Source organism: Takifugu rubripes, chromosome 4 (assembly GCF_901000725.2).
Source record: "Takifugu rubripes chromosome 4, fTakRub1.2, whole genome shotgun sequence".
Classification (NCBI taxonomy): domain Eukaryota; kingdom Metazoa; phylum Chordata; class Actinopteri; order Tetraodontiformes; family Tetraodontidae; genus Takifugu; species Takifugu rubripes.
This window is the reverse complement of record NC_042288.1, coordinates 3,497,501-3,518,153: the sequence shown is the minus strand read 5'-3', so window position 1 is coordinate 3,518,153 and position 20,653 is coordinate 3,497,501. Positions and strand designations below refer to the sequence as shown.

At 41.4% G+C, this 20,653-nt stretch overlaps 1 protein-coding gene and 1 long non-coding RNA gene across 2 annotated transcripts in view; one reads left to right on the top strand and one right to left on the bottom strand.

Moving 5' to 3' along the window:
* Window positions 1-20,653, top strand: part of cdh23 (cadherin-related 23) — a 172,913-nt gene that overhangs the window by 47,384 nt on the left and 104,876 nt on the right.
* LOC115249497 (uncharacterized) lies at window positions 5,683-8,387 on the bottom strand. Its single transcript, XR_003888172.1, has 3 exons — window positions 6,554-8,387; window positions 6,343-6,405; window positions 5,683-6,267 (listed from the first exon to the last, which is right to left on the bottom strand). It is a non-coding gene; the product is annotated as an uncharacterized lncRNA (long non-coding RNA).

Below are 20,653 nucleotides of genomic sequence, written 5' to 3'. Positions count from 1 at the left end.
GAGCGGAGCGGTCTATTGGGCTGGTAGGGTATCACTAGCTCCTCCAGGTAGGATGGAGCTGGGCCTCTGAGGACCTTGTAGGTCAAAAGAAGGGTTTTAAAAATTATTCTAAATTTAACGGGCAGCCAATGAAGCGACACCATTACAGGAGTTATGTGATCTCTTGTCAATGCCTGTCAGAACTCTGGCTGCAGCATTTTGGATCAACTGGAGGCTTCTTAAAGAGTTGTTTGGACACCCTGATAAGAATTACAATAGTCCAGCCTGGAAGTAACAAAAGCATGAATTAACTTTTCAGCATCATGCCGCATCAGTAGCTTCCTCATCTTTGCGATGTTCCTCAGGTGAAAATGGCCTTTATTAGTACAGACAAGGAAACAGTCTGTTCTTCAGGCTCGGGGCCCACACAAAGTCTATGGGTTTCAGGCTCGGGGATTGGGTTGAGCTGAACCAGAATGCGGAACCGAGGGGGGAGGACGTGAACCCTCGGAACCGTACAGTTCCGTTTACAGCAGGCAGGAGTGACACAGAGGGGCTTACAGGAGATGAGGCCGATGATGCAGCAGAGCAGACTGGGGATGAGCAGCAGTGAAGTCAGGACCAGGTGAGCAGACAGGAACCAGAAACGCTGAGGCAGAAGTCGTGGTCAGGGACAGAAGGCTGGTGAGTTTACTGGAAGACAGGCGGTGCAGGCAGGTCAGAGGTGAACAGGTTCAGCAACAGGAGGTCAGGCAGGTAAGAAGTGCTGGAAAGTCTTGCATGGAACTGCTGATGAACAATCTCGCAAGGAGTGAGCGTGCAAGGGAGGCTTATAAGCAGGGCTGATTGGGAATAAGCTGCAGCAGTGCTTGCAGGTGAGTGGAGTTGAGCTGACGGGGTGGGAGTGGCTGGCAGGTAGAGTGGAGCTGAGGCAGGGAGAGTGGAAAATTAGTGAGGCAGAGGGACAGGAGGGAACTAAGGGAATGGAGCTGTGACACTCGTGGGTGACTGTTGTTGGTCAGGAAATCACTCCTACATGTTAAATGCCTGGATTAATTATAGTCAAACTGTAGTTGAACAGCATGGCTCCACGTGAGCCAATGCTTGCAACACTATAGAAACTAACTTTGACATCACAGCCAAAGAAATTGACATGGGTCCGGAGAAGGTGCTGAGAGACAAGGAGGACAATGACTTCACAAAGTCTCTTGACCTATGACTGAAGAGATTTCTGTTGCAAAACTGCAGCAGAAATCTATCTTGGACCATGTGCAAGAGGTGAAGACTGAGAAAGACCGACATCTGGTGCACCTGGAGCAGTATTCAAGATCAATGACGGCATTGTGAGCGGACCCTCTATCATACAACCGTTTAACACAACAGGTAACTGCCTCCCAACAATCCAGTGGGATTGAAATGGACTGCAACAACACAGACCTGCCCCCTCTGCCTTGGAGAGATAACACCACCAAATGGGCTGACATCGTAAGATTTGTCGACAGAAACACAAAACTGCACTTTTAAAACAAGGAAGGAAACTGAATCAAACATAGTGATCAATGAGCATCTGACCAGACGAAACGCCAATATGGCCAGAAAAGCAGGCTTAAGAAAACAGACATGGACATTAAACTTAGTATACTTTTAGTATTTGTCAAAATAAACCAAACCAAAGTCATTGGGAACATCACAATCCAGTACAGTATATATTGTAACTAATGTAAATACAAGACACCTACTGATTCAGATGAAATTTGATATGAAAGTTTCAGAAAAGGTCATTGAGGGGATATCAGAATATGAACATCTATCTGTATTTAAATCACTCCAAATTTCCAGACAAACTGAAAATAGTTGTGCTTCTGTATAAAACTGGGGATGATGCCATGTTACAAACTACAGCCCGTGTATCTCTAAGTCCACAATTCTCAGAAATTCTAGAAAAAACTCCTCAAGAACAGATTTGAGAAAATAATATGCAAACACTTATTACTTTCTGACAGTCAATGCGGCTTTAGAGCAAACAGTTTGACATCAATCTGTATTCAGTTGGACTATTCCTTGATCTTAAATAAGCAACAGACTTGAGCATATAATTTAAGCAACAGAAAACATTTCAAGGCATTTTTATAGGAATGCCTGGACATTGCTTGTGGTGTCCCCCAGGGGTCAGTATTAGGTCCGAAATTGATCCTAATTTATATAAATGACACATGCAAAGTTTCAAGAATATTACAATGAGTATTATTTGCCGATGACACATATATTTTGGATTGTGGTGGGGATTTACATGAACTACTGGGGAGGATCACTAGTGAAATGTGCAAACTGAAAATTTTGGTTTAACAAAAGCAAATGATCATTAAACTTGAGAAAAATCAAATTTATTTGATGCAATTGCAATAACACACAGTGGGGTGCATATTGAAAGAGAAAAAAGTTTCTTGGGATACTAATTGATGATAATATAAACTGCAATTCTCAAATAAAGCAAGTCAAAAAGCATTTCAGTTCTGAATGAAGCAAAACAAATTCTGGACCACAAATCACTCCACATTCTCTACTTTTCACTGATTTTACCCCATTTACATTTCTGTGCCGAGATTTAGGGCCACACACACACACATGTGTATTTATATATGTGTGTGTGTGTGTGTGTGTGTGTGTGTGTACAGTATACTGATCACACAAAACCACTGTTCTTAACATCAGAACAATTAATATTCTGCTTTATTTTGAAAAAGCACAAATCTGTATAGAATAATGTGAAAAGCAATAAATAATCTACTTCCTGGAAATATTCAATAGTTGCTTTTTTTACATTAATAGGATTTATTATTATTAAAGGGGTGGTTCAACTGAAAACATCAGAAAGGCTTTAAAACATTAAAAGGTGTTTGTGTTTCTGTTGTGGGCAATGTTCCCTCTAATTTTTCATGTGTCTGAGCAGACACACAAGTTCCCTGAGCACACTGAGGACCACTGTGAGCAACATCAGATGGGTACGCTGTGGCCACACACCAGTATCACGCTTGTTCAAAACCTTGGATCATAGCAAGTTACATGGCTTATTAAAAGAATCAAATGACAGCAGCACATAAAATGAAAAAGACAAAAAATCTTGTTGTTCATGAGATGTGTACTATGTTATATGCGAGAGTCCTGCTTTAACCATAGGAAGAGTCCTGGAAAAGGAAAAAAATCACACTCAGTTCCACCGCTTGCTCTTCTATTTGCACATACTCCGACAGGCATTCCATCTTAAAAGAACCGCATTTCTTTTTTACTTTGGCTTGATGAGTGGATGTGGCTCTGCCCGTTCATTTCGCCATGATAAGGGATTAGCATTTGCATCTCTTAGATCCGCTGCACTGCGTCTAGCTAGCTAACGTGCACGGCGAGTAAAGGCAGGGCACATATGCAAACACTGTCAATGCTGATTGGCTGCGTAGCGTAAGTGAACTCTATCAGATTATTGGCTGGACACGCTCATTGAGTTACGTTGCTAAATGGTACAGAAAACAATATTACTGGTCTAATTAACTAGATTATATCAGTTCTAAAATTAGATATTAATTAATACGTTTCTGTTGAATTTTATTTTGTGCGCTGCATTGATTTTCTTGTGCGCTGAATATGTGCAAGCAGTGCGCGATTGCACAAGCGCGCAGCTTAGAGGGAACATTGGTTGTGGGACAGATTGGATGTGGAGGTAAAGCAATGCCCAAGCATGACCCAGTTTAAACAGTGGCACCAGCACATGGTGTTCACAAGGGAGGAGGTATGGGGGGAGAAGGGCTTTAACAATAGTGTTTCCCAAAACAATTCATGCATTCATTTACCGTATTTTCACGACTATAAGGTGCACCTAAAACACTGAGATTTTCTCAAAAATCGACGGTGTGCCTTATAATATGGAGCGCCTTGTGTGTGGACTGAGTTCCAAAATCTGCTGTGCGCCTTTGGTGGGTGCACTACGGTAAACGCTCCCCCAATCGATTAGCGGCACACCTACGTGTAAGGATCCCCTAAAATGGCGCCGGTCAAGCGAGACGCGTATGAATGAGGCTTACTTTAAACTGCAGGCCATCGAATATGCGGCTGAAAATGGTAATCGAGCAATCTTAGTGTTTTCGCTTTATGAGGAGGCGGCATCTCTCCATACGCGCAAGGACAACTGTTGCGCAGCGGCTGCCCGAGGATTACCAGGACAGGGTGTCCATCTTCCGCACCTACTGCCGCGACAAGATAACCGCACCCAGCCACATCACCAACATGGATGAGATCCCTCTGACTTTTAACATCCCTTTGAGAAAAAGGGACCGGCACGGTGGCGATATGCACAACGGGGCACGAGAAGACGTCGTTCACCGTGGTTCTTGGCTGCCACGGAAACGGACAGAGCGCTGGATGACGGAAGGCGAACACTCCTTCACAAAGACTATGAGGCAGCGGCGGGCAAGTTAAGCCACCATATGCGGGTGGATTGTAGACGCATGGGCTATGATACCGTCTTCATGTATTGTAAGAGCTTTCACAAAATCAACGCTGAACCGGAACCGGTCGGTGAGTCCGATTCAGATGATTAAGAAGAGGAATTCGGGATGTTGGACATTGAAATAGTGCAGCAGTTTAATTTAGATACAGAACATGAAAACTTTGATGGTTTTGTGGCGGAAGAATTAATATTTTGTTCAATAAATGTGTCGAAACTCACTGTTTTACTTCCGTTGTCATTTTTTACTGTATGTTTCAGCATGCGCCTAATAATACGGTGCGCCTTATGTATGTTTTAAATACAGAAATAGCACCCATAACTGAGACTGCGCCTTTTAATACAGTGCACCTTATGGTCGTGAAAATACGGTATTTACTCCATTAATTTTCTTTTTTGAAAAAAATCTATTACGTCAATGTATGTTGGTGAGATAGATGGACAATAATTGTGCTATAACACAATATATCAACATCGTGTTAAAAATGTGCATATGATAATATTGAGTAAATGATCATTTTTTTCTTGATTAAAGCTTGACGAGTTTAATGTAAATATGTCGGTGGTGGCTGTCACTGACAGTGATACATTATATTATAGCCCTAAAAGAGTGAACACCACTATGGGTGTTTTTGGGATTCTAAAAAGTGGAAGGGGTATGGGTTTTTTTTTAAAAAAAAAAAAGCCTAACTATAATTTTGGCTAAAGGGGTAATACAACGTGCCTGTACTCCCACCTTCACCTACACCACGATGAAGATTTGGCTACAGCAGAAACTAAATTGCCTGAAAAAGGAAAGTTGCAGTCAAATTAAATTTTTGAAAATATTAAGCTATGACAGCATTAGCGTTTATAGTGTTTTCCACCCCTGCGGAATGGAATCAAATCAAAATCTAATCAATCTTTATTTATATAGCGTCTTATACAATCAAAATTGTTTCAAGGCGCTTTCCAGAATCCCAGGGCCTAACCCCAGACAAGCAACAGTGGCAAGGAAAAACACACACAGAGCACAGAAACACACACAAAAATACACTATACAATGGGTCAGCAGAAAAAAGAAAAAGAGAAATAATCCTGAAGTAATAATCGGATATCACAACAGCCCTAGTCTAGACTTGAAATTGAAAAAAAAACCCACCTTGAATATGGGCAGCAGCATTGGGCGGTGGTAGCTCAGTTTGTTGGGATATGTTCCAGTAGCCCTCCAGTCGCATTCGCCTCCTGCCCCCTACTTTAGTGTTCCTGCTCAAAATTGACTGGTCTGTTTTAAATGCTCTTAAATTAGCACAAAAAGCATTTTTACCACCAAAGCTTTATTTTATAGAATTAGACATAAAATAACTGCAGTGAAAATACAAATAGGCACTGAAAATATATTACAAAATGAACATGTAATGTAAAAAATAAATGGAAAACCAAAGACCGAACTCAACATGAAGGTGTGTGCGTGCATGTGTGGCGTGGGTGGTATGTGACACTCAGGTCAGAGTAAGCCTTGGAAACTTAGGCATCGCATTTGCAGCATCTCATCTTGTTTTATTGTCTGTAGGGGCACATAGCTCACATACGTTGTGAAGAAGTTGTCACATGTGATATTATGCCCTTAGAGACCAGTTGTCATATCCAGCACAACACGCACACCCTGTTTTTTTGGCCCTTCCAACTGGGTTTCCCCAAGTATACCTGCATATTTCCAGGCATAGCTGCTCTTTGCAGCATATGCTGCCCAGATCTTTATTGCATATTTCCCTGATTTGCTTGGACTGTACACCTTGACGGAACAGCGACCTCTGAAAGGAACCAGGCACTTATCAACTGTCACCTCAGGGCCTGGATTGTACATAAGTGGTAGATGCTCCACTCACCTGTCCTAAATGTTCCTGATGGCAGCTAGTTTGTCATTCCACCAGTGGACGGGTCATGTGGCTCTGTTAGCAAAGCAAATAATTGTTAAAAGGACATGAAACTGTTGTAAAAGCATAGCTGCCCAGAACTTAGGCCTGCCATACTCTGCATCCCACAGACTTTTTGTAACCTCACTGTTTGAGCGATGTACTGCTGCTAAAATTTACTGACCTATGTAGGCTTGGAGGTCTACCAGGTCGATTTCTCTCCAGGTGTCCTCGTACACACACTTTGCCTTCACATTTGTCATCTCCAGTATAATTACTTTAATTGACTCTGGTAAAAAAGAGTTCTGAGACATCCTCCTCTATCTCTCTATCAGCGCACTCTTGGTCAGTCGCTTACTCATTGTAGAAGTGCAAGGCAAAGATCAAGCTATATATATGGGGTCTGTGTGAAGATGATACAGTGATTAGTCTGGAAGGTGTGGTTCATATAGGGAATAGCCATAAAAGCAACGGAAAGAGATGTGTTTACATTGCAGACACCTGTCCAGTCTGTATGAAGATATGATACATTGTTTCATCAAGAAGTAGGTACACTTTTGAAGATCGGCACTTAAGCGCAGGAAAGAGATGTGCTCCCGCAAAATGGTGGTCACTTTTGACCAGGAACACTACAGGTGTAACAAGGTTGATTAAAACACTCAAAATTCAATGAAACAGGTCAACATTACTTTTTATGTTTAAGCGCATAGTGTGGAGGATATCATAAGGCCTTGAGGCAATCAGATGTGAATCACGATATTTATGAGTGTTTTAAGTTGTAAACAAGTCAGATTTGACCCAAACATGACAGGAGGAGTAGTAGGGAATAGTGCCAGAAAATCTCCAGAGCACTGGCCAGGTACACTTGGTACCGAAACCACAAATACTCGAACTGGTGACTAACTTTGCCCATTGTATTGCCTCCCTATGACCCTGAAAGGAATAAAGTGGTTAAGAAGACGAGGTTATGGGCAGTGCTCCTGGAACAGTTAACAATGTTAAGTCACCATATGTTTCACAGGTGATTGATGCTCCTCGACAGAATACAGAATGAAATGACATAAGACTTATTTCCACAACAGAAACTTTGGGATAATTTTATAGGGCTGGGGCTGCATGCGTGAAACCTCCTCCTACAGGAACCTTTAGGGGGTCTGACCGATTCCCTGCTCCACTTGGATCAGCCCAGAACAACTCTTGGGTGTGGCTTGATTTTTACTTGGCGCCAACCGGCTACACCTAGAACAGGATGTGACCTGGACTTCAGCAGTAGAGGAGCACTGGCCCACAGACACCTCCTTTTGATGACAGCGGCATGTCCTGTTTCTAGTGTCTAAGAAAATGTCACGTAGACAAAACTCCATTACTGCACACTTCAGAGCTGTAGGAAATAATGTTCTTTTAGAATGTTACACCTCTTTAGCTCCTTCCATGTTTACCTCCTTGTTTACTTTGATATGATTGTTGCTTTTGGCTGGCTCCGAGTGGGAGACACCACCATCAAAAAGGCCAACGGTACTGGTAGAGCTCCTGCCCCCAGTTTTTACTGGAAACTCCTGCAGTGTAAACGCACCTATGCACTGTCATCACTGCGGGATACACATCCTGGAGTGTGTGAAGGTTAGGTTTTAGGTCTGTGTAAGGAGTATTTCTTGTGATGGGTGCAATTTTCACCCACAAGCAGTACTCTGGAAAACTGGACCGTGGTAATGACTTATTAGCACACGGGCAAACAGGAACTCAGGCAGACAAGGAAACACAGGAAACAGTCTGTTCTTCAGGCTCAGGGCCCGCACAAAGTCTATGGGTTGCAGGCTCGGGGAGTGGGTCGAGCAGAGCCGGAATGCGGAACCAAGGGTGAAGGATGTAAATCCTCGGAACCATGCAATACTGCTGACAGCGGGCAGGAGTGACAGAAAGGGGCTTACAGGAGATGAGGCTGACGATGTAACGGAGCAGACTGGGGACGAGCAGCAGCAAAGTCGGGGCCAGGCAGAGAAGTCAAAACCAGGTGAGCAGACAGGAACCAGAAACGCTGAGGCAGAAGTCGTAGTCAGGGGCAGAAAGCAGGTAGGTTGTCCAGGGAACAGGCGAGGCAAGCAGAACGAAGACAGGCAGGGTTGATAACAGGTAATCTGGCAGGGAAATAAGTCTCCCATCAAAGCAGAAGCACAATCTGGCAAAGACTGAGAGTGCAGGGGAGGCTTATACAGGTCTGATTGGGAATAAGCTGCAGCTGTGCTTGCAGGTGAGTGGAGTTGAGCTGACGGGGTGGGAGTGGCTGGCAGGTAGAGTGGAGCAGAGGCAGGGGAGAGTGGAAAATTAAGGGGGCAGAGGGACAGGACGGAACTGGGGAAATGGGGCTGTGACAATTTCTAATGTCTTCTTGACTGTGCAGCACAAGATGGTGCGCTGATATTAAAGACTCAAATTTTCCATGCCAGCATTTGTTTGAGTACTAATTACCTTTTCATATAAAATTCACAACAAAAACATGTGAATGAGATAAATTTTAAAAATAAAAGATTTGTTTTGTTAAAAACAACACTGTGCAAATGCATGATATATAGTGAAAACAAGGAAAGGAGAATTTAATGTCAGGCATATTCTTTTCTAAAGCTGCTCCTTTATTTCCTTTCATTTCAACCCATCTCCAAATGTTCACGTCGATAAATCCAGTGTTTACATTCTTGTCAAGTCCATTCTTAAAGCAAGTGCCATTATTCCCCTGGAGACTTGAACAAGCCGCAGGTGAATCGGCCATTTATGAATCTTCAAAGCTGAAGTGTTTGCGGAACATTCTTTCCAGTCCACAGGTTAATGCAACAAACACTGTCTGGTCATCAAGTATACCACCAGTCATGAAGGTAAATCACCTCCCCTTCCTCTCTTTATCTTTCTGTCATTTACTTTATCCCACTGAGCATGAAGAGCACCTTGATTTACGCGCTTTGCAGGGATGGGTGCATATCTGTCAAGGGAGGGCTCTTTTTGTGAGCAACCATTGAAAAATGTATTTCTGAGGAGATGGAAGTAAAAGCAGCAAGGTTGGAGAACACAAGGTAGGACCGAATGAGAGGACTGATATTGGAGAGCAAGAGAGAGACAGATATAGGGAGAGTGGCTTGCTCTCCCAAAAACCATTAAAGTTTAATTCACCCACTCTGAATAAATCAACCCATCATCCTTTTCTACCTTTCTTTAAAGTTTGGGGCTCCTACCAGCGGACACCCACCCCCACGCTGCCATCGGCTCGGTCTTACCCTCACTCACCAGAATTCTGAGAAGTGCATCATGTCAGTAGTTCCATATTTATGAAACCATGACAGAGGGAATACGTCGAAGTTACAAGTCCTGCCGTCAACAGCGCTACCATTACATTTGCTGTTGTTCAAATCCCCCAGTTTTCTTTTTCATTTCCTCTTCATTTCCCAGTGCCCCCTCCCATTCAACAGTATTTTTTATCTCACTATTCTCCAAAATATAGACAGATTTTCTTTAATAGAGCTTAAATTTGCTTAAATCTGTCCTGGATGTCACTTAAGCAATCAAGGTGGTCGTGAGGAGAGCGCAGGAATGGGATGTTATTAGAAAAAAGGTAGAGCCAGATAGATAAGAAGACATTATTGTGGTATGTCTATCAGCAGAATGTTAAAAATGTATTACTTTTTTTCCCATTTCTTTTCTCATTGAGGTAGTTTTGCAAAACCAATAGGTTTTGAATCTAGGATTGACACTATATTTCAAAGTTTAAAAAAGTATAAAATAAATAAATTATTGAACCAATGAATTACCAAATTTATATTTCCCTGATTATATATATATAAAATAAAAACTGTCTTCTGTTGTTTATCTACCACCATCTTGTCAGTCTGGCTCTGGAAGTCCCACAGGATCTTGGCCTGCTTGTTCTCCAGCACTTTTGGGGGTGTCTCCCACCTGGACCCTGGGACCTCCAGTGCGTACTCAATGCAGATGTTCCTGTACACTATGCCCGCCACCTGGTTATGCCACTCCATGTATGCCTTGCCTGCCAACATCTAGCACCCTGCTGTGATATGCTGGACTGTCTCAGGGGCTTCTCCACAGAGCCTACACCTGGGGTCTTATCTGATGTGGTAGACCCTCTATTACTCTGGTGTTCAAGACTTGTTCTTGTGCAGTGATGAGTACTGCCTCTGTGCTGTCTTTCAGTTCAGCCTTTTCCAGCCACTGGTATGTTCTCGATGTCAGCGTCTTCCTCAATTTGGCGGTGGTACATACAATGCAGGGGCTTGTCCTACTCACACATCTGTGATGTTCCCTTGTTCCCTTGAGGTAGTTCAACCCCATCAGTTGGGATTACCTTTCCTCTTCTAGATATCATCCGCCCACGTTTTTCTAGTCTAAATACCATCCTAAAGTCTTTGCTGTAGATCATAGTGAGGGGAATCGGGGAGTCAATGTCACGCTCATTCTTGGCTTACAGCTTGATGTCATCCATGTAGAGGAGGTGGCTGATGGTTGTTCCACATCGGAACGGGTATCCAAAGCCCCTCTTTGTGATGATCTGGCTGAGGGGGTTTAGGCCTATGCAGAACAGCAGGGAGGACAGGGCATCTCCCTGATATGTGCCGCATCTGATGCTCACCCGCACAATTGGCTTTGAGTCGGCATCCAGACTCGTGTTCCACAGCTTCATGTAGTTCTGGATGAGCTCTGTTAATGTCCTGTTGATGTTACACAGCTTTAGGCACTCCAGTATCCATGTGTGCGACATTGAGTCATAGGCTTTCTTGTAATCAATCCAGGCAGTGCACAGGTTGGTGTGCTGCATCCTACATTCCTGGGCGAATGCCCTGTCGACCTGTAGCTGGTGCTTGGCACCTTTGGTTTTGTTGCCTATGCCTTTCTGTGCTCTGCTCATATATTGATCCATGTGCCTACTATCTTAGCTGTTATGATGCCTGATAGGAGGTTCCATTAGGTGCTGAGGCAGGTTAAGGACAACCGGTAGTTGGATGGTATTGTGCCCTTCTGGGGGTCCTTCATTACTGTATGACGACTGCCCGGCCCTGTTGTCATCTTGTTGCCCTGGCATTGATGGCATTAGCTGGATTGGTGGAGAACACCTTGCTTTTCTCTTTGCTTCTACTTCTCTTGTGTACCTCTTTAGTCTGGTAGTCAGGGCCGTGAGCCGTTGCTTAGCAGTGCCTCAGTTGTGGACAGTTTGTTATATTTCTTGGCCAGCTCTGTCCTTAGATTCACACCTCTACTCAGTTCTGTTAGAAGTCACGATTTTTGCTTCTAGCCTTCTTCTACATGGGGCAGTTTGCTTCTTCTGGCTGTTCATGCTGTTCATGCTGCATATTGTAGCCAAGCATCTGACCAAGCAGCTAGGATTAGCTCTCAGCTAGGATTAGGTCTCAGTGATGGTAGTGGTAGGGATGGTTTACAGTGCTGTGTTCCAGGTACAATGCTGTACCTCATCAATCTCCTGCTGTAGCAACTTCTTATTACAGATATTTGAACACTGAGCTGCTTTTTAGGCAGTAAGGATGTGGAGTTTCAAAGCAAACATTTATCCCACATCCTCTACAACAGGTGTGCCCAATACATCAATCGCGAAGGTATTATGGGTCGATCGCATGCTTTTTCTTACAGAGGGGTCACTGCACATGCGCACATAACGGCGCGTTCTAGCAAGCTAGTGAGTTATCCTCCAATTTATTTCTTCTGAACTTAAGGATATAAAAATGAGTGGGGGAGCTGGACCAAGTAAAACGCCAAAAAACATACCATTTCCATATGGAATGGGAGGTGGACTTTTTTTCACTATGTCACTTTCAAAGTGCGTTTGCCTCTTCTGCCAGTCTGACATCACTATACGCATTTTCAGGCTGTTCAGAAAAGCTATGATACTAACTTCCCTCCTAAAAGTGATCTGAGAAGGAGAAAGGTGAAGGAACTAAAATCCCAGTTGTCCAAACAACAGTAATTTTTCTAACAGCTGACTTTAAAAGCAAAGGCAGCCACCGAAGCTTCGTTAAGGGTGAGTCACTTAAGAACAAGAAATCCTTCCACAACGGAGAAATGGTAAGAGAGGCATTTGTTGAAGCAGCAGACTCGTTGTTCAAAGACTTTAAAAACAAAACAGAAATACTATCTTCGATAAGAGCTCTCCAGTTATCAAGAAATACAGTTACACGAAGCAGTGAAGCCATGGCTGATGATCATTTGGAAGTGTGTTTGAGGCTGGCTGTCAGCAGCTACTGTCCGGACTATGCATCCCTGGCTGATTCCTTTCAGTGCAAGTCATCAGAGTAAGGTAATGACAAAAAATGCACAGATTTGTATTGAGCAATATGGATTCATGTAGTTATGCGAGGTACACCAACATATATGGTTCATATAAAGAATTCTCAATATATTTATGAATAAATGTATGCTTTGCAAATCTATAGTAGGTTGATCTTCTTGACTTGGTCATTTGAAAAGTAGCTCGCATGCTGAAAAAATGTGGGCACCCCTGCTCTACATGTACCCTCTCTCACTGGGGTTACTCCCATAGTAACATCCATCCGTCTTATTTATTTAATTAATTTGTTTATTTTTTAACCAATTCAAACTACCGTAATTTCCGGACTATAGAGAGCACCTGATTATAAGCAGCATAATCTAATTTTAGAAAGAAAATCAATTTTGTACTTATACAAGCTGCACCGGATTTTAAGCCGCAGGTATCCCATGTAGTAATATGAAAAATTAGATCGAAAACATTCAGTACCAGTATATGTTTTTATTACCATAAGAGACGAGTCACTGACGAGTGACAAACAGACAGGTAAGAAACAACAGCCACTTTTTTCACTTGTATGTTTATACAGAGACCTTAAATCATATTTTTATCACGTCAGGATAATAATTAATGTAATCCGTTTAGCAACATAAACAAATATATTCTACCGGTAAATGCTTTTTTTTCCCTAACAGTGTCTGTAATGAAGCTACCTTGAAATATACGTTTGTATCAGCTACACACAAATTACGTTGTTTATGCTTTTTTACTCAATCAATGAACAATCTAAAACTCCCCGATGGCCCACCTCTAAAACCTTCTATTTTCATCGCGGTGGCGATTGCTTTTGCCTTCCGTCTGATTTGTACAGCGGAAAAACCGCGGCCGCCTGCTCTCTGTGTGTTGACCCAGTCTTCCAGAACGTTTTCAAGCTCGGGCCACCTGCGATGTTTACGTCTAAAAGCTTTTGTCGTCTTTTTGCTTTGGATCAGTTCTTCAGGCGGGCGTCTCCACCTTCTCGCCATTGATTACCGTAATGTATGCCAAGATTACGCGCGCGGCAGCTCAATTTCCTTCTTCAACCGCCAGAGTGATCGCAAAGTCGCATCATATGCTTTTCTTCTAGTATTTTCCATGTTGATGTGGGTTAGTAAAAATGACTGATTCACAATAGTTGTGATAGTGCGCCACGAAAAAAAACATAAATAAGACACACCGTAGAATAATCCGCAGTGTTTCAAGTGTAGGAAAAAAGTAGCGGCTTATAGTCCGGAAATTACGGTAAATCAAATCTAAATCCTAGTCATGTGTATTTTAGGTGGCAGGATTTAAATATAAAATTCAACTGCTTTTAAAATCTGCAGTTGTTCCACTATTTTTTATTCAATTTACAAGCTCTCAAGACTGATGACAACCACAAAAAGTTAAACTAATTAATCTAAGAAACAGATGTTTCTGCTCCATTTTACAGCATTCTCAAATATCAGCCACAACTTTTGGGGTTGTCATTCTTGTCAATCTATGCAGTTGTGTCCATTTTGACACGTTCTCTTATAGAATGCATCAGACCTGTCAGGCTCCTGAGGAGGGCCCCCGGCTGCTTTTCTGACATAATCATAAACACGTCAAGCTGGGCGAGCTCGTCCTGCTTTTGTTCACAAGTTGCATCGTAAAGGTTGCAAAGATGATTCAACATTTGGGCTAAAGGGTAACATTTACATATTGGATGCAGGTTACAATCTTATTCTATCATCCACATACATTCAGTCTCAGGTTAAGCACAGTAGTCAGCACAGACAGAAGTCACTGGATTTTCTTTAAGAGATTTTTCAAACTAAATCCTAAACAGAAAGAACAAAGTACTGTACTGGCGAATCTTTTTATTCTTTATCGACACTTTCAACACCAAGCCACTCTGCTCTAGCTTAGATTGCTCAGTGTAATTAATGTACGATATATGTCTATTCTCTCCTCACTCTGTCCTACCCACATTCCAGCCAGCCATCAGCAGGAGCATCCTCCCACCTGAGCCTAGTCCTGCTCAAAGTTTCTTCCCATTAAAGGGGAGTTTTTGTGATGGGGCAGTCCTGTTGGAGGCATGACCCAATGCAACGGACTGGGAAAAACAACCATATGTAGAAGTCAGTGAATGTGAGTTTATCAACTCATCAGCAAGTTAATTCAAATGAAAAAAGGCAAACAAAAAGTGCTGGAAACTCCAGGAGTGAGAAAAAAAATCAAAGTGACTGCAAAGGCAGGTGCGGGTTACAAAAGGGTGAAACAAAAGCACTGTAAACTCCAGGAGTGAGGAAAAGCTTAAAACATCAATAAGGGCTGTAGAATGAATGTTTCAAAGAGTCATAGGGAAGGAAAAATATGAAACGTTGGGGTCAAGGTCCTGGGTTTCTGTAAAGCATTGAGCGACAATTTTGATTGTAAAAGACGTAACATAACTAAAGATGATCTGATTTTGCTAACTGCACACTGTAAAACATTACTAAATTAAACCAAACAGCATGTCTGTGCAATGCCACTAAAGCCAGGAGTGACTTTGAAATGATTGGCATTTGGTACACAATTGGCAATAATCATACATCTGTGACAACTTGAGTGGTTTTAATGTCTCTGAGAGGTTTTGCACAGGTGTAAATGTGTTCACAACCAGTTGGTGAGTCTTTTCCATCATCGCGTAGATTTTCTGGACATTCAAGAAGTGTCAAATACACGGAAACCTTTGAATTAAGAAAACTCCCACCAATAACTGTAGACTTTTTTATTGATAAAGTAATCATCACCAAAGCTCAACACTTATCCAACTTCATCCCACCTAGCTGCTGTCTCCCTTTTAACATCTTTGCTTCTCGCCTTCTTGTCTCCCTCTTCTGTGACACCGCCAATGTAAGTGCTTTGATGTATAATTTCCTCTGCGCCCCTTCAGGACTAAGCTTATAGAGGAGATTGAAGTAAAGGAAAAAGGCAAACAAAAGACGAGAAGAAATGGAGACATCATTTATGAGATTTTGTCAGGGGAAAGGCGATTGGATTATAAGATGCCTAGTTTATAAAGTCTGAGGCAACATAGAGCTGCCTGTTACAAGCCTTAATTGAAAGTTTGTCACAAATAAAGCAATAAACAGCTCTTACAAAATTATTCATTAGGGGGAACATTTAAAATGTTAAAGGGTACTCCTGTTCTTAAGAACTCTATTAATGCTCCCAGGCCATTAACTCAGAGCTCATTGTAACACTCTTTAGGGTTAAAGTAATTTGAAAATGTCACATGCTGTAAAATGGAAAAAAAGGAAAATGTAATGGAATGATGGGAAAAGTTGAATGGGCTGCACAGGAAGTGAAACGTGACATATAAAGATGCATAATGAGATACTTCCACACATCATAATATTGAATATCAGCTCAAAAAATAGCTGAAATTGAACATCCCTGATAAGAAATGACCAGAAACATCAACTACTAATAATAGCATGACAGTGATTTGGCTAATTTCACACCATCCCAGGGCTACTTTTTGAATAACACCACTGTAATTTAATGCCCTGGGGGAAACACAGAAATGCTACATTTTTTCAGAAGTTCTGACCAAGCAGAGTTATTCAACTGATGTTGTATTTTAGTTATCTAGGATCTCCATGATCACATGTTGACCTGTGTAGTCAAGGCAAAAACTCTTCTCAATGGCAGTAATGACATATTGAACCATGTCCTGTTTGCTGCATGTGCTGGGCCTCTGCAGGTATCCTCTGCAGCCTCTGTGCTGTGTGGTAAAGAACTGTTGCATTTGTTATGTTTTATTTCCTTACACTGGCGTGATGATGAGAACTGTGTGGCGTATCATTACCCCAGAGATATTTTGCTAATTCAGACATCTTTGCACAAAAACATAAATCATAGCCTGTGAAACACATTCGTGTTTTTCATTTGAGTCATTAAACTGCCATTGCTTTTAAGAGGCAGCCTATATCATCATGAAGCATGCAGCCAACCCAACGTATTCCTAAGGTGCTAAATTATTTTGGCGTAATAAAATGTAAGTTTTGGCCCGTTAAATATTTAAAAAATCTACCCTCTTACGCAGTATTTTTGTTTGCTACAAATTAAGCTAAATGATGGGATTGTAGACTATTGTCTAGTGATGTTGCCTTTTTGTTTAGGTCTTAAATACTGTACATTTCTTATGACTGTAAAAAACAAAATGTCTCAAATTGAGGCATCTCAAATCATATCTGACACATGCCTCTTATACCAGTGAAGAAAAATAGGTTCTTCTAGACATTTGCATATATTTCAGATGTATTATGCTGAATGACATGAAGTAAAAAATTAAAATTGAGTTTGAAATTCTGCACATTTATTTAGTTTGACCAGTCTAGAAAAAAAACTTAATCTTCTGATTTTTGCAGGATGCTTGAAAAAATTAACTTAAAGTTGGGCTATCACCTTATGTACATGCAATAAAATCTGTAATAGACTCGTGTGTATGCAAGGTTGCTAATGGTTCATGCCTTTATATAGCAGTTCAAATAGTGAACTAAAGCCTCTTCTGCTCATTTAAATAAATGCAAAACCTTCAACACCTTGCACAACCTTTTTAAAAACATCATCCTCCTTTGATGAAAACAATTAAAGCAGAAAAAATAGAAAGATTCTCCTCTTTTTCTTGACCACTTTATCCCCTTGGCTGGATGCTGGAGCCCATCTCAGCTGCATTTGTGTACAACCCTGAAAGAGTCGCCAGCTCCTGCAGGGCCCTATGTGAGCAGGGGTTTTGGTATTTTGCTCAAGGGTTCCTCGGCAGCTCTGAAGGTGTTCTGGCACCTCTCCCTGTTACCAGAACACCTCTCAAATTATATTACCATGCTTATTGTTAATTGATTTACTGTGCTTTACAGTGCTATCGTACTGCAAACGTTATCCCTGAAAAAATTCAACATTGTTAATGTGAGGTCATATTTTCATTTTAAAAACACAGCAGATGCCTGGACAATAATTAATATTGTAATTTCCTTTTCTGACAGTCCCTGTCAATATCTCAAATACATCCATTGTAACCCTAGAACATGATAATCACAGCTAGTGACCCCATCACCACCACAAATCGCCTGGTGTTAGTGGCCTATAAACTGAAGGAGAATGCTGCACATTCAAAATTTGTGTTAAAAATTGGAAATGAGGGTCAATTTGCTTGAAAAAAGCAATCTGGATATGTGTATCATTACATCCCTGCATTATGGCAATATCTGTAAATTATGCATTCAACAGAACCATATCTGTTTTTGTTGGTGTGTACTTCAGTGCAAACATGTGCAACATTGTGTCTCTGTAGAGATTCACCTGAGCGCTTCATCTGCCCTCACAATACCACACGCCCCAGGCTACAGATAAAAGAGACGCTGATATACAATGCGCAGAGTACCTATAGGACCAGACTCCTCAATGGAGAGACTCGGGGCAACAGGGTTCAGGATGAAGGGAAAAACACACTTCACAACAAGCTCCGGCCATGGCACAAGAGTAAGAGGAGAGAATAGACAGCAGAGGGAAAATAATGTATTGAACAATGGCGGCGTGCACTGAATCCCCATGTGCAGATATTAGACAGCCTGAAATGGAAAGCCTGAATTGGGCAACAGTACTTTGAGACTACCCAACTTTTTAGGCCTCAGCCCCAAAGCGCTACACTTCCTGGTGAAGTTAACCAAGTACAGTAAAAGTTAAGAAATTAATATTAAAGTACTTGTTAAAAAAATAGTCAATGAAGTATTTGAACAAAGAGCTGATAAAATGTAGTATGGATATTTCTCTCTTTTTTTGAGTGATACAAGACTTAACTGGTAGATCGACAATGTTGATGGGGGTTGCAGTGATCTGATGCAAGGGTTTTTTGCATGTGAAAACTATTGCTACAGAATTCAGGACATGCAAATTCTGGTAGTTGATGAGTGGAGTTCAGAGATGTTTTTGAGGTGAAGGAAGGCCAATTTGGTGATACATCTCATGTGAGCCAGTGGTCACTCCCTTCAGAACCATTCATGGGGGTTGTGATCCTCTTTTCTCCCAATCACATGTGCACAACCCCAGTTGAAAATTGATTTACAATCATGAGTGCTTCTTAAATGTGAAACTTTAATGCTGCAGAATCAGCTTTACACTGGGGTGATTATGCATTCACTCTATTTGAAACAATACATTTTGGTGCCTGAACTATTTCTCTTTTTTCTATGTTATGATCAGATGCTCCTTATACCACCTCGCATCTCTCCATGCTTCTGCTATGTAATTGCCTGATTGATGTTGCTCTGACTCCCAAAGAATTCATATCAAACCACTTCTATTGGGGAGTGAGTACAAACATAATCCAGCCAATTAAGTCTCTTCCCCACTTAAGGTCTATAATGCTGTACCAAATGTGTACCTTGACATGCAACTGCCCTTTTTGAATAGCAGTGATACCAGGAGACACATAGATAATTGTACTACAGAAATGTATGCGATGTTAACCAGGTGGCTCGTGTGGACAGATGCTGCAGCCTTATATCGGCTTCCTGCCGATATAAGGCTGCCGGTTCATTTGAACCGGTCCCCGATTCCCTTATGTCTTTAAATGAAAGTGCGGTCTGATTTAAATCAGAGTTTTATGTGGTACTTTGAAAGATATGACAAAATAAATAAATAACTCAAATGTGTCCTGCCCCTCTAGGCACCAGCCATTTATATGATAATCAGCTCCACTCTAATTTGCATTTAATTCTGTTTTAAAAAATGAACTTTATACAAAAAAAGAGGGGAGAAACAGAAAAGTTTAAATTATGTGTGGTGAAAATGTTGGACTGGAGGAAAAGCAAATGGACTTTTGAACCCAATCCTTTGTTACTTTTATAGCATGGCTGCAGCCTTACAATGTCCCTGTACCTTGTTTTCTTACCTATTTTACTTGGGGGTGGATGAGAGGGCTGTTTGTTTTTTAAACATTGAAAGCAGTAATCATGGCTGATGCCAATCAAACATACAGCGTACTGTATTATTTTGTTGACTGAGCTCATAGAAGCATCAGAACCTAAAGCTGGTTTTGCAACTCTCGACATATTCCACACTGTTTCTCTCTGAGATATTTTTTTTAACCCAAAATAAATTCTGAATTTGAGCTCTTTATAAGCTCTTTATAATCTGCTAGTGACAAATGCAGATACAGGATGCAGAAAGCACAACGTCATTCCAAAAATAGGCTAAGTGGCTAATTGTGCAGTTAATTTGGAAATGTTTTACCTACTATTGTGTTCTTAAAAAAATAATATGGCAACTTCCAACAATCCTGGTGAAACCACCCAGTTCTGCTCTGTTTTAGAGCAGGATGTTGGCCAGGTCCCCACAGAATTCAGGATCTGATTGTCTTTACATTAAACAAACACTCTTCAGACGCATTCAACCGTAAGCTCTTGACAAGGAGGTTGAGGTGAGGCAGTTGGGAAACAAAACTAATGAACAGATAAAGATGTTGTTTGTTTCTTCCCCGATAAAATGTCCTCTCATACATAAAAAAACACACTTCCTATCTTAAACCTTCTTATCAGTACCACTGAAAATTTAACCTAACCTCAGTTCTATTTGCAACCTTCGTACTGTAAAATGTATTTACTGAATCCTGAAGACAAACAAAATAAATATCCATTTTTGGGGAAAAAATCCTAGATTCAGGAGTTCAAACACCCCCACAGGCATGTACACATAGTTTCACCTGCTGTCCTTGTGTCTTAAATTGGCTCCTTTTTCTCTCTTGTGGTGTGGAATCTTTTTTTCAGCTAAGCACCTCTTCAGAAAATGGCCTATCGCTCAGACAGGTCATGAAGTAGACAGAGAGAAAAGCAAAGAATTCTAGGTTATAATTCCAGACAATTTTGACACTTCTTTAAAGAGAAGGTAAAGTCTTGTTCCATATTTTGTATTGTACTTTCAGTTCAGGACCATAGAATAGAATAGAATAGAAATTTGGTG